General features: G+C 40.5%; 1 protein-coding gene across 8 annotated transcripts in view; it reads right to left on the bottom strand.

Annotated features, from left to right (window-relative positions):
- The window catches only part of B3GALT1 (beta-1,3-galactosyltransferase 1), a 509,322-nt gene that overhangs the window by 87,381 nt on the left and 407,220 nt on the right, over positions 1-14,721 (bottom strand). Inside the window, exons 1-2 of one of the 8 annotated variants that reach the window (XM_032408800.1) lie at positions 9,190-14,555; positions 3,029-3,198 (exon numbers count right to left, since the gene is read on the bottom strand). The exons of 6 other annotated variants lie outside the window; for them this stretch is intronic. The gene's annotated coding sequence lies outside the window, so the exon portion shown is untranslated. Of the gene's footprint in view, positions 1-3,028; positions 3,470-9,189; positions 14,556-14,721 lie in introns of those variants that run through there. One more of the 8 variants, XM_032408780.1, reaches the window with a different exon arrangement.

The following is a 14,721-nucleotide window of genomic DNA, read 5'->3' on the forward strand; positions in this document are numbered from 1 at the left end:
CCCACTTCCCCTGCTTGTGTTCCCTCTCTCGCTGTGTCTCTCTCTGTCCTATAAATAAATAAATAAAATCTTAAAAAAAAAAAAAAGAAAAAGAAAATGTATTTGCTCCTTATACAACTGGTATTTTTTAATTTGATACAACAGAGGCAAGTCAAATAAAAAAGAATAACATTCATTTAGCTAATGGGCAAATTCAAGTTATCAATCCAATTGTTTAGAAATAACAGCTATTCTGAATTACCTTGGATCAAGAACAAGAGATTTATTGATCATTTCTATTTTCCCTCCAGGAACATGTCTTATGTTCCAACCAACCTTGACAGAACTTGTACCTAAGGGCTCCCACATCCTTTTGAACTCACAAGATTTGCCATAGATCCAAGTGGAACAAGAGGAGAGAACGTTCTCATTAAACTTTCTACCTGGGCTTCTGTTTCCCCTCAGTGTAACTGTCATCAGCCACACACACACACACACACACACACACACACACACACACACACAACAGTGATTACACTCAGCCACATCCTAATTCCGTAATGAATCATGAATCATGAGGCAGTCTAATTGCTGACAGGAACCGCGCTCACACTGTCACACTGGGTGTCCAGGCTGTGTTTTCAGGTAAGCCACTTCACACGGTCACAGTGATCAAAGGTGGATATAAAATCAAATCTGATGACCTCAGAACTGGATGGGATCCCTATTCCTTTCAAAATTCCAGTGGGAAGTGTTTTCTGAAGTGGGTCAATGTTCTTGCCTCCACATTATCTGGTGATGGTTCACTCAAAGTCAGGGAGTGCCAGCAATACCCAAAGGGAGAGCCCTCACGACCATATCCCTGACTTGCTTTCTTTGGCGTTTGTAAAGCCTGCACTACCGGGGTAGAAAACCATTACTTGTTTTCCCTATTTCCATGCACTCATGTTCTAATAAATCTGGAGCTGAAGGAAAGCAATATAGAGGAGTCTTTCCTGATTTGCATTCATTATTTGCTCTGTTATGTTTTGGGCCCTTTAGGTAATTTGGAATAAATCAGGAAATAATTATTTTTCTTTTTTTTAATCAAAAAGTATGTTTATCTAGGAATAGAATTATAAAACTCATTAAACTCTCAAAATGTGTTCATTTTACATATTTATAAAAGTGTATTCAAGATGCATAAATAAAAACGAATGCTTTTTTTTGTATTTATGCCAACCTAAATTAGACATTTATAAAACAATAACAAAGTAGGACTATTTGGCAGAGTGGGGGTGGGGGTGGGGAACTAACCCAGTCACGTCTTTGGGCTTCAGAATGCATCAGCAATGTCTACACCTGCATGTGCACTTCTTCCTCGGCTGTCAGACAACTATCACCTTATATGCTTCTATTATTAATCACTTTAGTGAAAAGTATGCACTATAACACATAATTGAAAGGGAGAATCCAACTTTGAAGGACTATAATCTTTTTAGGGTTAATTTATGAATATGATGATGGAGATTAATGCCGGTACCCCAGTGAGGTTATTTGGAATTCAATGACTTGAGTAAATGAGAGTTTTGTAAAGGAAAGGGGCACTTATGTTTAATGTAGGCTACAGTACCATTTGGAACTCTTAAATCTAAAAAAAGAGAATGTTTCCATTGCAACAAATCTTGCTGTTGAAAACTGAGGTAATTGTGTGTATAAATGCAGGGTATCTCTTACCATAGCATTTAAAAATGGAGTTCTTTCATTCCATATCTTTTAAGCATAGAGTGATTTCATTTCCCAGAGCATCTTCCATACTTCCATGTAAATTACTCTTGGCTGAGTTTTATCCCAAAGTATTGGTCCTGTATGAGAACTCAGCAGCTCTAGGGTCCTGTCTTCAAGGATATGTTTGCAGCTCACGTTTTCCTTTGTTCCTCCTAAGACTATTTAGTACTTTTCTTTAAGGGCTAGCGATGACTCCAGTGTTCAAAAGTCTTTTATTTTGGAACACAAATACACTAGCTTCTATTTTCACACCTGAACAGTTTAATAGAGTTCTCAAAATGACTCTGTTGGACATGGAGTGGGCTACAGAGAAGGAAAAACAGACCATAATTTGTCTCCTCTTTTGTCTCCATAGATGCTGTCCAGTCTATGCTTGATTTTAAATATGCAGCTGTTATACACATTCCGAAGTGTTTATTTACTTTTTTATTGATGACTTCATTAAATCAAAGTTGTTCCTTTATGCCCTTCTAATCCTTACTAAAAAAAGACAACTAAATATTGAAAGAAAACATTAGTTTCCCCAATCTTTACTCTCATGAATATTTTCAGCATTTATTTTATATTTCAAGGTGGAGTCTGCATAGTTATCCACTTACAGCATTTTTAGAATACCGAGTATCTTTCTATATACAACCTAGGTACTTGGTAAGTGTTTATTGTTTTACATTGTTTTAACCATAAACATAGCTTAATTTTTATGAAACCTAGAGGTTGCTTATAGACTATATATCAGTACTACTATGAAGAAAAAAATGCATTTTATTAACAGATGTAATTTTACTGCATGGCTGATGAGTTTCAGGTTAATTCACCCTCTGGGCAAGAATGATAGCAATCGTTTTAAAATCACAACTCTAACAGAGTTCTTTTTGTGCTTTAAAGCAAGCATTTTTGGCAAAAGATTAGTTTTTACAGAAGAAAGAATTTTGCCTTTGGGATCGTATTGGTTTTCTCACTCTTTCAACCTTAACTTAGCTAAATTGAGCCACTTCTGAAATCCATCACATAAAATGTTCAGCCTTAATTCTTCTCTAGCCTCTCAGGGAAAATTTGGTGGAATTCTTTCTTCACAAAGGAACCTGGACACATCCCAATCTCTAAGTGTGAAGGGGTGTCAGCTCAATCAGCACATAAATAAGTCATTAAGCAAGAAATAGCTGTCTTCTTAAATTTCACATTTTCACTTCATTAGGCTTTTTTTGGTCCAGATTTCCTTTGTATTCACAAAACATTTTCTTTTTAAAAAATGTCTTAAGACCTCCTAGGGCATTTGGTTTACCTAACTGGCAGGAGTAGTGATCTGCTCCAGAGGAAGAAGACCCATTTTCTTATTCTTTCTTTCTCTTTCTTTCTTCTCTCTCTCTCTCTCTTTCTTTTTGAAATTTCTGAAGTTATCTTCTCAGCATTGTTATGGGGATGGGCATGATTTCTCTCAAAAGAGAATTGCAACTGCAAAGGAATCAGAGTAGAGGAAAAAATAGTTCTCTTTTGAAATGCCATATTCTTGGTCTAGCAATCTGAATTTCATGCACTGATAAGTATTGGTATTGTTTTAATAGATTTACATGAAAATGAAAATATTTTTTAAATTTTATTTTCATTTCAATTAATTATCAAGTGATATGTCATTGTGCTAAGGACTATAGGGAATAAAAGTAATCCATTTTGAATCCAAAACAAAGAGGTTGAAAACCACCAGGTGATGGTTATGAGGGTTTCACTTTTTAAAAAATTATTTGTAAAACAGTACATATGTATTTTATGTACCTTTCTCCATGTAATTTTTTTTTTTTTTAACTAAAAAAGGGGAAAAGAGAAGTCCGAATCTGATCATCTCCTTTTCAAATCTGGGCTTCCTCACTCCTCAAAGTTCTGAATTGATCCAACTAACATGGATTGTGTGCCTACTCTGTGTCCCCAGCATTGTGGGGTGGGGGGGGTCATCGCTGAACAAGAGGCAGATTGCTCAGAATGTGGCTATCGAACACACGTGAGAGTCTATAATATTTGACTCTGTTCTTAATTATGTGTAGGTTAAATGTCTTGGTTGAATGTATTTGTAGGAGTCAGAGATTTTTTTTAACCTATGGAGATGTTGGGGATGAGAGAGATTCGATTTCTTATTTCTATTTCCAGATGTTGAGCTTCCCATTGCTTTGGAAGGACTGAATCTCTGAACAGAAAACCAGCAGGAGGCTTAGGAAAGAGCCGAGTTCTGCTCACCCTGGCCAGTTACAAATCTAGGAGGTCCTGGTCCATTGCCCTGGGTTAACATATCAGAGCTCTCTCTGTTTTTTTTTTAAAAAGATTTATTTTAGAGAGAGAGAGAGAGAGCGGGAGGGAGGGGCAGAGGGAGGGAGAGAGAGAATCTCAAGCGGACTCCCCACTGAGCGGGGACTGATGCGGGGCTCTATCCCACCACACTGAGATCATGACCCCAGCCAAAACTGAGAGTCCCACGCTCAACTGACTGAGCCATCCAGGCGCCCCCATATAAGAGCTCTTTTAAACAATCTCTGCTCTTCTCACACTTCTGCTTCCCCTTAAACATGCAGTGGATTTAAATGGGAAAAAAAAAAAAAAGCCTTGATTTAGAGTATCAGCAAACAATAGCCCAAAAATGAATACAATAAAAATAAATATATACAGGGCGCCTGGGTGGCTCAGTTGGTTAAGCGACTGCCTTCGGCTCAGGTCATGATCCTGGAGTCCCGGGATCGAGTCCCGCATCGGGCTCCCTGCTTGGCAGGGAGTCTGCTTCTCCCTCTGACCCTCCTCCCTCTCATGCTCTCTGTCTCTCATTCTCTCTCTCTCAAATAAATAAATAAAAATCTTTATAAAAAAAAAATATATATACATAAAGAAAAGGACATGCTTTGAATCCATAGACTTGAAATGTTTCTTCCTGGGAACACCTGTCTAACCCGAAATTGTATTTGTAACATTTATAAATGGACACTTTTTTCACGTGTGCCTTTTCCCCAAGGATGGAGCATGGGGGTGGGGGACAGGGGTCTGATAACGGCAGCATTCTGAGGGAAATGGTGCTTTGTATTAATCCAGAATCATCATCTGAAAATCTATCCTCTGCTGCAGAAGAAAAAAACTGCTACTAAAATTCAAACTTGAACTTGTTTTGATTATTACAAAGAGGGTGTTGAAAACAGGCTAAACAATCACTAGGTGACCACTATTTCACCACCGCATACTCTTTTCTATTACTTTTTGCTTTGGAAAAGTTATCTAGAGTCTTAGAACAATGCTGCCAAGAAATGCCCTGCTGATGAGAGGCTGCTCGCAGGGAGCTGAAGGTCAAATAGGCACACATAATACTGAATTTTAAAGCCCCGTGCTGCACTGCAGGTTCATATACGCTGTATCCCAAACCCTGTCTCCAGTGCACACAATGGTATATATAGTGAAAATATTACAAACGCTGTGACATGAGTGTCAAAGACATGGATGACATCCTTTATCTCCTTTTTCTTCTCTTTGTAGAATGTTCAATTATCATCACATATTTCTTAAGCATCCTAACGCACTGATGATAAGAAATGAGAGTTAGACTTACTAGGTCACTTAAGAAACTACTGGAGAAGCCAGACACATGCAAGTGTCAACCGCCAGTCTTTAGATCAGCCTATGTCTTAATAAATTCATAAGGTAAAATTAATCTGGTAATAAAAGATAATTTTCCTTATGTCTGAAAGGAAGAGGATAAGAACTAAAAAAAATGTTCAGCATTTCATTTTATCTCAGAACAAAAAGGGTGACTGTGATGTTGCGGCCTGATTTTTAGCAGGTCCTTCTTGTCATTTTAATGCATGACACTGTCCTTGATTACCTACTTGCTCAGCATGTTGCAGGTAGTAGGTTGGCCTGATTATTACTGAGGACAATTGCTGCTGTGATAACCAGCTTTCTTCATTCATCAGAGCAACTCACTTTCCCGTACCCAGGGCCCTTATACTCTTGGTGATTCACAAAAGTGTCCCTGTCATTGTAATTCCAGGCATGCTAATATTACAAATTGCGGCCTCTAGTCAAAAATTAGTTCTCTTCATTTAGTATGAAATGGGATCCTTCACTTTAATCAGAAACTTAAACAAGTATAAATTTTCCCCCTCTGGTCTAAAACAATCACGTAGCAGAAACAAATCTTTGTGGTTATTACTTTTGTGTTTAATTTTTCATGTGAAGTAAACTAAGTATGGCCATATCCTTAAATGAACTCTCCAGTCCTTCTCTAATGACCTTCCTGGCTGTTAATTAGACTTTCAAACTAGTACCTGGGGTTGGACTCCAGCGATGATAGAAAAAGTTGAGCTAAATAAATCCAAGAGTGCAGTCATGTATTTTTCATACTAGGCTTTCCCCAGGAGCAGTTAAACTTAAGTAAACAAACCCTCAAAATGGTGTCTCAGCTATAATAACATCCTTATAGGCCTAGATGAACACAAAATCAATGCAAATCTGTAGAAATTCGGCACTCTCCCATTATAACAGGGTACGCATTTTGCAAGCTAACAGAGTAGCTTATGACAGACATGGCTGCAGATGTCCCTCCATGCAGTGGCATGCCTCAGTTTCCCCCTGCATGGTTGCTTCCTGCTCCCTGTCGGGACGGAGAGAAAAGCCGCAGCAGCTCGGGACCGCGCGGCCTGTAGAAGGCGCCCCTGTGCTCCTGGGTTGCCCCCACCGCCCGCTGACTTGCTCTGAAAAAGAGAGCTCTTGGCCGGGGCTTCTCTGACTTCTCCTCTCTCCTTTTTGCTTTCCATGGTACTTTAGGGATACTTTCATTTTTAATATTTAGGTTGCATTAGAAAATATATGGCCATTCTTCAGTAAGATCTCTTGGTGTGCCAGGCACTATGCTAGGTGATTTACGTATCATAACATCCCGCAAGTGAAGAATTCCTACACCCACACTCCAGTTCTCCACAGAGCACCAGGCTGTGTGGCTGTTGAGCCCATTTCCGGGACATCTTTCCTTCCCTCTATCTTCTCAGTACAGAGCGGTACTTTACAAACAAGGAAACCGACACCTAGGGAAGTTAAGGTTATGCAGCTAGTAAATAAAACAAAACCAAACTATAATATAAGCTGGTGTCTAAAGCCCATAGTCTTAGCCATTGTCATATGATGCTGCTCTTAGTAGCGTACATTCTGTCTTTTGCTACTAGTCTGTGGGCACCTTGAGATTGGGGACAGCGTTTTAGTCAATCATTCTCTCTTCTGTGTTTTGCACAATGTTGGAATTTAGCAGTTATATTACATGCTTGTGCTCATCTATTGGAAGGATCTATTATTTGCTACGCCTAAAGCAAAAGCCCAGCCCCCAGAGCCAGGTGGCTTTTTAGAAAACATTTTTGAGCAGCGCCTGGGTGGCTCAGTTGGTTAAGCGTCTGCCGTCGGCTCAGGTCATGATCCCAGGGTCCTGGGATGGATGGAGCCCCACATCTGGCCCCCTGCTCAGCGGGAAGCCTGCTTCTCCCTCTCCCACTCCCCCTGCTTGTGTTCCCTCTCTCGCTGTGTGTCTCTCTCTCTGTCAAATAAATAAAATCTTTAAAAAAAAATTAGAACACATTTTTGCAGGGCTTCTTCTTCTTTGGTGGGGAAAAGGTGCTGCAAGCCTGAGGTCCTATCACACCTAAAGCTTCTCTCTCTCCAGACTATGTACACTATTCTCAGGTGGAAATGCTTTGGTGCAGGTACACACTTACCCTGGGCCACCGCTGACTGAGCCTGGCCATCAGCTGGATCGTGGCCCACGAGATAAATCAGTGTGAGAACCCTGTGTGATAATTAAATGAATCAAATCCTCTCCCTGAGAAATCTGAATGTGAGACACAGAGAGAAGGCATTCATACCAAGAGTTAGACATTAGAAAAATGCACCAAACACAGATCAGAAGACAACGGAAGACATGAGGGAGCTGAAGTTTGGGCAGAGGGCAGAGCCAGGAGTGGAGGCAGCCAAGTCAGTGAGGAGGGTGGGGTTGCTGCATGGCTCACCAGAGCTGCTGGAGTGTCCCCAAGGAAGACCAGGAAGCACCAGCCTGCAAACTGCTGAGTCCGCCTCCTGGGCTTCCTTCCTTCCATCGTATTCCCATCACTGTCTGAGAGCCCGGTGCCGAGGCAGGGAGGGGTAGGGGTGGCGGGTAAAAAAATGGTGAAAACACATGATCTCAATCTTTAAGGAACTATGATCTAATGAGACAGATGCAGGTGTTCATAGGTGATTATAAGCCAAGACTAAATATGCTTGGATGGGCTGGACCATATATCAAAGGGCTCTCTAAAAGGGGCTCCTGGGACATTGTTACATGTTCTCATTACAGCTCTATATGACAAAGCTGGGGATGGAGGGAAAGGAGAGGAAGAGAGAGGGTAGAACCTGGGAAGACTAGAAGAGCAAAAACCTATTATAATTCCATTCCCATTTGAATTCACATATTTCAGTAATTGCCTGCAGTGCTAAAAGAGAACCTAACCTTTTTCTTAATATCATGTTTAATAAAAACTATCTCTTAGTATATTTTGAGTGAGTTCAGTGCTCATTAGAGTGAGGGACAACTAGCAAATGAGTTACAGTACCGCATAATGAGGAGGGGCGCTGCGCCGACATCCTCAATCCTGAGCTGGGGAATTCGCTCTTCCTTCATCTGAATTATGAGCTGGCTTTATAATGTGCACTCTGGATGTCCCAGTGCTGGACCTGGCCCTCAGTTACAAAGTAAATAGGAAATCAAATCAAATCAACCACAGGCTGCCCTTTGTATATACAAGACCTGGATAAGAAGGGGCTCTTCTCTCTTTTTCAGACTGTGGTCAGTGCAGTCCTAAAATTATGATGGCGAAGGCCACATCCTTCCAGGAACTTAACTGGTCATTCTTTTCCAGGCCATGATCAAGTTACCTGTACAATGGATGTCACTGAAAGACAGCTTTGAGCAGTAGTATATCTTGCCCTCTAGATTTCCAGGGTCATAAGGCTTGTAGAGCTGGCCTATAGGGTAGTGATTTTTGTCTGGATAGGTAGACTATGATGCTATTACACATAGCCCATTATTACCCTGAAATAAATGGCCACGAAAGCCAATTATGTCCCTCAGCCTAGTAACAGCCTACCCTTTGTGAATGTTCATGGAGTGCCAGGCCCCTTGAAGGCATGTCTTCTTCTTTATCACTTCCTCTGAGGTAGTGGGTGATAATAACTATTATTAGTCCCATATTACAGATGAGGAGAGGGTTACTTGAGAAAATAAGTTACTTGTCCCAAACAACACAGTCGATAAGTGGGGGAGTGAGGGGATTTGAACCCACTCATTTGGACTTGAGATGTTGCTCTATTTATTGCTTCAGTGCATTGCTTCCCAGCATTTGAAAGAGTATTTCACTCTCTTGCAGAGAGAATGGAGTGAAACCAAAGAGTGCCTACCTCCTGTAGTAAGTGCCAGTAAATAGGCTGGTTCTTCTGGCTGATTTCTACTCAGGCCCCAAGATTCTCTTGGATATCTACATTATGTCTTTCTCCTTCCACCTCGGAATTTCCCCTGCAGTGATTTTGGTTTTTTTTTTTTTTTTTTTTTTTGCCTCTGCAGAGGTTCTCTGGTTGAAACTCATTGACAGAGAGCGGTGATGTGAAATGACTTCTTCTGCTTCCCAAAGCTTAGCCGTGTGCTAGTTCAGTCCACAAGCAAAGCAATGCATATTTCAAATTCCATCCCCTGAGTAGACACGGTCTGCAGTTTTAGCCTGCCGAGCCAAATTAATTAGAGATGAATATCATAATAGAACAGCATTGATCGTAGCATATCACTAAGAAGTGTTGGTCTGTGTTAATTAACGTGATTTGCCATCAGCACTCAGTATATTTATATACAATCAGCATGGGCATTTGTCCACATAGACCAATACATTTTTCAGTAGTGGGGGAACTCACCTCAGAAATGATCCATATGTTCAAAGGCTTGTCCCTTTTGCCTCTCCCCAACCCCACACACATTGGTGGCCTAATTGCCTCTATTTGGCTGCTTCAAAACATAATGTGGAACCTTTGGAAAATCTGAATATTTGATGGTGGAGAAGTAAACATTGTTGACATAAATGTGAGAAGCATTCTGGGAAACAGACTAAGAGAAAATTCTTAGGCAAGTGCAGCCTGCCTATAGTTTCCCTTTCCCTGAAAGAATCTGAATATTTCTCTCATGTTCATGTAGTTCTAATATTATGCTATACTGATTGCCATTTCCACAATTAGAGCTTTATTTTTCAAAAAATTAAACAGTGTCTTTTAAAAGGCAAATATCTCCTGGAAAGCTAGGGGGTTATAGGTCATTTATCTACTTAATCAAATTTGTCCAAATTTCTTTTCATTACATTTAGTTCAGAAAAATTGAATTTAGGAACGTGAGTTTTAGCTGGGGGTGAGGGAGGGAGGTATAAACTTTGTAAGCACTGGGTCATTCCTGAATGTAGGAAAGAGATGAAATCCATCCTCTCCTCCTCCTCTTCCAGAGAGCTTCAGGGGAGGGCGTCCTCCCTTGGCAACTCAGTTGGGTGATTTAACCCAGACCCAGCTTTTTAGCTATGCCATGGATTAAAAAGCCTTCTGTGGACTGGCTCAAGCAGTTAAGCAATGCATGTACCATGGTTTCTAGAGGAAACTATGCTTTGAATCGTGAACATCTAAGTTACAAACCAACCTTTGGAACAGAATCTATTTGAAATTGGGGACTGTCTGTGCCTGCCTCCAGGCTGTATCTTCACCCTCCACCCTACAACACACTCAACACACTCATCAGACACTGACTGTTCAAGCATGGAAATGCACATCAAAACAGAGGCTTGAGTGCAGTGTATGGCTCTGTAGACAAAGCCGAAACATCTGGATGAACTGTAGACTAAGTATGCTATTCAGATGTTTTAAAATAATTAGTAGGGCAGACAATACATTTGTGTGATTGACGTTTTTACCTTTTAATTTTTTTCTTTTTTTGTATTGAGTAGCCCCAGTCTTTGTAACTGCAATGTTGCTTGCTAGAATGTTCCTTTATTCCTGAGATGCAGGGAGTGTTGAACTCAGTGGGTGCATTAAAGACTGTGGGGGATTAGCTCTGGGTTGTCTCGTAAGATGTGGACTTGGTGTGGATCAGGTAAAGGGGAGCAAGGTGAGTGGCCCGGCTATATATATTCCTTTTTATCCTTTCCCTCCCTTTCAGCATTCTATTCTGGATCGGAGGCTTGATCTCAGCTCTGATTTCAGCTATTTTAAGCCTCTTAACTTTCTGTCCTCTTTCTTATATGAGTCCTGTGAAATCTGATTCAAAAGCAGGATGTATTCTATTGCAGTTTTTCCCAAAATACGATCAGGGCCACATGCATAGGAATACATTGGATATTTAGTGTGAATGATGACTCGTAGGCCTTCTTAGCTCTTTTGACTTGAAGTTTCTGGAGACTAAGTACTGGGAGTCTGTCTTTTAAATAAACTCTCTAGGTGAGTCTAGTGTAGACTTATGAGAACTGCTGCCTTATAGCCTTGTTCTGATTATTATGGCTCATGAAACTTTTGCTCTTCAATTTTATTAATCTATAGAATCTGGCAATCAAAGTTATGGCAGAAAAGTCATAAATCTAAGTATCAGGGTGCTTCTGAAAATGTAATGTAAGCAAGTTAGGAACTTGATAACATTTCATCATAGATACTTGCTCTAGAATCTATTCTTAAGTATGTCGGGCATTTTTCTATCTGAAATCTGATTTCCATAGAAGATCAATAGAGGAATATTTACACTGCCAATACGGTGACCATTTATTATTTGATTTTTACAAAACCCTTGCCTCTAAGCAATTGGCATTCAAAACAAATCATTCCTTCATTAGCCATAATGATGCTTTATTGCCTTTGTTCTGAAGTCTTCACTTTATTTCCAGTATCCCTATTGTGTAAAGCAGGCACAAAACTAGCAAAGCTCAGTTTATCACAGCAGAAACTGAACAGAGAGCCTAAATAAATGCAGTCTGATGGGTTTCCCCCTCAGATTAGCAACCAGAAGAGTTCATCTTCTCTAAGAGCCCCCAAATTAGTCTGTGGGGAAGCAGTTTGAGTGAAGAATGTCTAGAATATAGAGCTATAACTCTTCCAAAATCATTGATAAGCTGATTTATTGCTATTAAACCAATTACCAAGTGAGTTGTTTGGCATCAGGACAAACCACCTGATAAGCGAATTTTTCCCACATTTTCATGGGAAGGGCAGAAGGAGAAATGTGGAGACTGTGGGGACAGAGTGCATTTCAGAGCCTCTGCAAAAGGCTGGCTCAGTGGAGACACAGGCACTCCTAGAAAAGAAAAAAAGCTTCATGAAGGTGTTGTTAGTGTCTGAACTCAACACTCTGCATAGAAAATGGAAGGTTAAACAAGTGGCTTAGGGACCAGGAACCTCAAAGCTAGGCCCAGATTTTACTTCTCAGCAGGCTGCATAGTTGGGTTTCACCTGCTGGTCAATGATCCTCCTAGCCATGCATGGCTTTAGACCAATAGCCCCCCATGAGGGACTCGGGACTTGCTAGCAGTTTCTGTAGAGGGGTGTGGCTCTGGGTATTCCTCTAGTCTGGACATGTGTGAATGGCCTTTGCTATTACCTTAGTTTTCCTATTTTTTTTTCTTTACATAAATGAGTGCTATTCACACTCCTGTGTCAAACTCAGGTGTCTAGTTGGATTTTTGGCTCTCAGTTTCCATGAAATGGCCCCTCTCTCCAATGCTCCGCATGCAGTGGGCTGCTGGTGGCATACAGTTCATCAATGTTGGTGGGCTGCCTGGCATATGGTTCTTTTCCAGAATCAACCTTGGGTGCCTAACAAGGTAGATATTCCAACATGGCTCCAGACCCCAGTTTTCACATGTAGATTTATCCTGGGAGTTGAGGGTGTTGAATACAATTGGTGCTGCTTGTATTTAGCTGTCCCATCTCTTCTGGGTCACTGAGGAAACATCTCAGTTCTGTTTATCTCAAATTCAACAACTCTACTGTCCAACAATGGCTCCCCAAATGTGGGTGCCAAAAAGCCATGTGACTAAGGTGTCAGTCTTATTGTTTCCGATTGTTGTGAGGTTCTGAACTGGAGTGTTTTTTTTTTTTTTTCTTTTTAGAGTTTTGTTCAAGAGATGTTACTTTCTTAGAACTGAAATGCACTTTCCTCTCAGGCAAACCTGATCTAGAGAAGCCACTAACTGAGAAACTAAAAGGTGGCTACTATTCTCCATTGATGACAAAGCCTGCAGTTTATTAAAGAACAAATAGACTATCTCTTTCTGGAAATAAAGCTACACAAATGGTATACAAAGTCACATAGGTCTCCTCATGACTATAAAAGCAATATGCTTTACATTTACATTGCCTTTACACGATTAATATCAAGCATTCTTCTTTACTTTCATCTGTAAGTACATTGAAATTCTTGTCATAAAAAGTAGAAATGTTTTATGAGTGTTTAAATATACACATAAAGGTTAAAAGCATTGCTCTCTTTATTTTTAAAAATTTTCTACAATATAATAACTCATCTTAACTTGAAAGGTCTACCAAACATAATGCCTATTATGCTGTTCTTTGTTTCCACTTTTCATCTTGAAAATGCTTCCATTTTCAAGTAAAATCCTCACTGCATCTTTTAAAATCTTTTTACAATGTAAAAGTTCTTTATGTGTAAAAAAAAAAAGGTAGACAATATGATTTTCAGTAGCTAAGACTCTCATGGAACAATGCAGTGTTAGGCATGGTGTCTGATTTCCCTGCGGAGGTATGAAACAGACTTCATAAAGAAAGAGTCCATTTTTGGACCTTGCAGCTTTTGTCCAAAGTGAGCATAATGCCTACGGCCCTAATCCAGTCAGCAGCTATCTAGTTCCTGGGTCTTAACAATCCCCTTCCCCGGCCTCTGCTGTGCTGTCTGCAGACATCTACCTGATCTGTAGATCAGAAACTTGGTCGCACATTCCCATGGTGACTTAATTAAATCTTGCAAAATACTCTAGGAATTAAGTTGCTGGGAAAAACTTGGGTGTCTAAATTAGTGGCTGAATCACACAAGTTTCCACTTTTCTGAATATCTCATCAAACACTCCTCGCTTCTTCCCTTGCCTTCACCTCCATTGGCTGTCCCAACAGCCCCACTCCCACAACATAGATATCTTTTATCAGTCCAAAGTGGTGCCTATCAAACAGTCCAATGTCCTTACTGGGATTGACTGTCTTCTCTGAACTGACTACTGTTGTCTACTAGGCTGGAGCACCATTATATTGGTGACTCCTACTTTTTAAGCTCTTGGAAGGATTTTTATTTGGAATGGACACATTGTTAAGAATAGTATTTAGCCTGAACTTCTCCCCTGGCCAACTTCCCTCCCTCTACTCCCACTTCAGTGCACCCTTCCCCACATTATTAATACCTGGGAAAACATACTGGGTGGGTTTGACTGTCTGGTACCTCTGTCCAGGTCTCAGATGGTCTTCTCTTGCCCTTTATTCAAGCATTTCTTGCCTAGAGCCCTACAAGCCTTGACTAAGAGCTTGCTGGTGTTAGGACTCATTTAAAATAACTTGTTAATATCCAAAGGCACTCCAATACTTTCCCTGGATGGACAAGCAAGGCAAATTTATGTGGTCAGTCATTCTGAAGTCAGGTGCCAAAACATGATCCCCAGGGGGCTGGTACCTTATACCAAGCATTAGCAAATTATGGCACATAGACCAAATCTGTCCTGTTCCCTGTTTTTTTTAAGATTTATTTATTTATTTTAGAGAGACAGAGACAGAGAGAGCACAAGCAGGAGGGGCAGAGGGAGAGGGAGAGAAAATCCCAAGCAGACTCCAAGCTGAGCGCCAAGCCCGACCTGGGGCTTGATCCGAGGACCCTGAGATTATGACCTGAGCTGAAACCAAGAGTTGGACACTTAACCAACT

The sequence above is a fragment of the Phoca vitulina genome, unplaced genomic scaffold (assembly GCF_004348235.1).
Source record: "Phoca vitulina isolate PV1807 unplaced genomic scaffold, GSC_HSeal_1.0 scaffold1, whole genome shotgun sequence".
Classification (NCBI taxonomy): domain Eukaryota; kingdom Metazoa; phylum Chordata; class Mammalia; order Carnivora; family Phocidae; genus Phoca; species Phoca vitulina.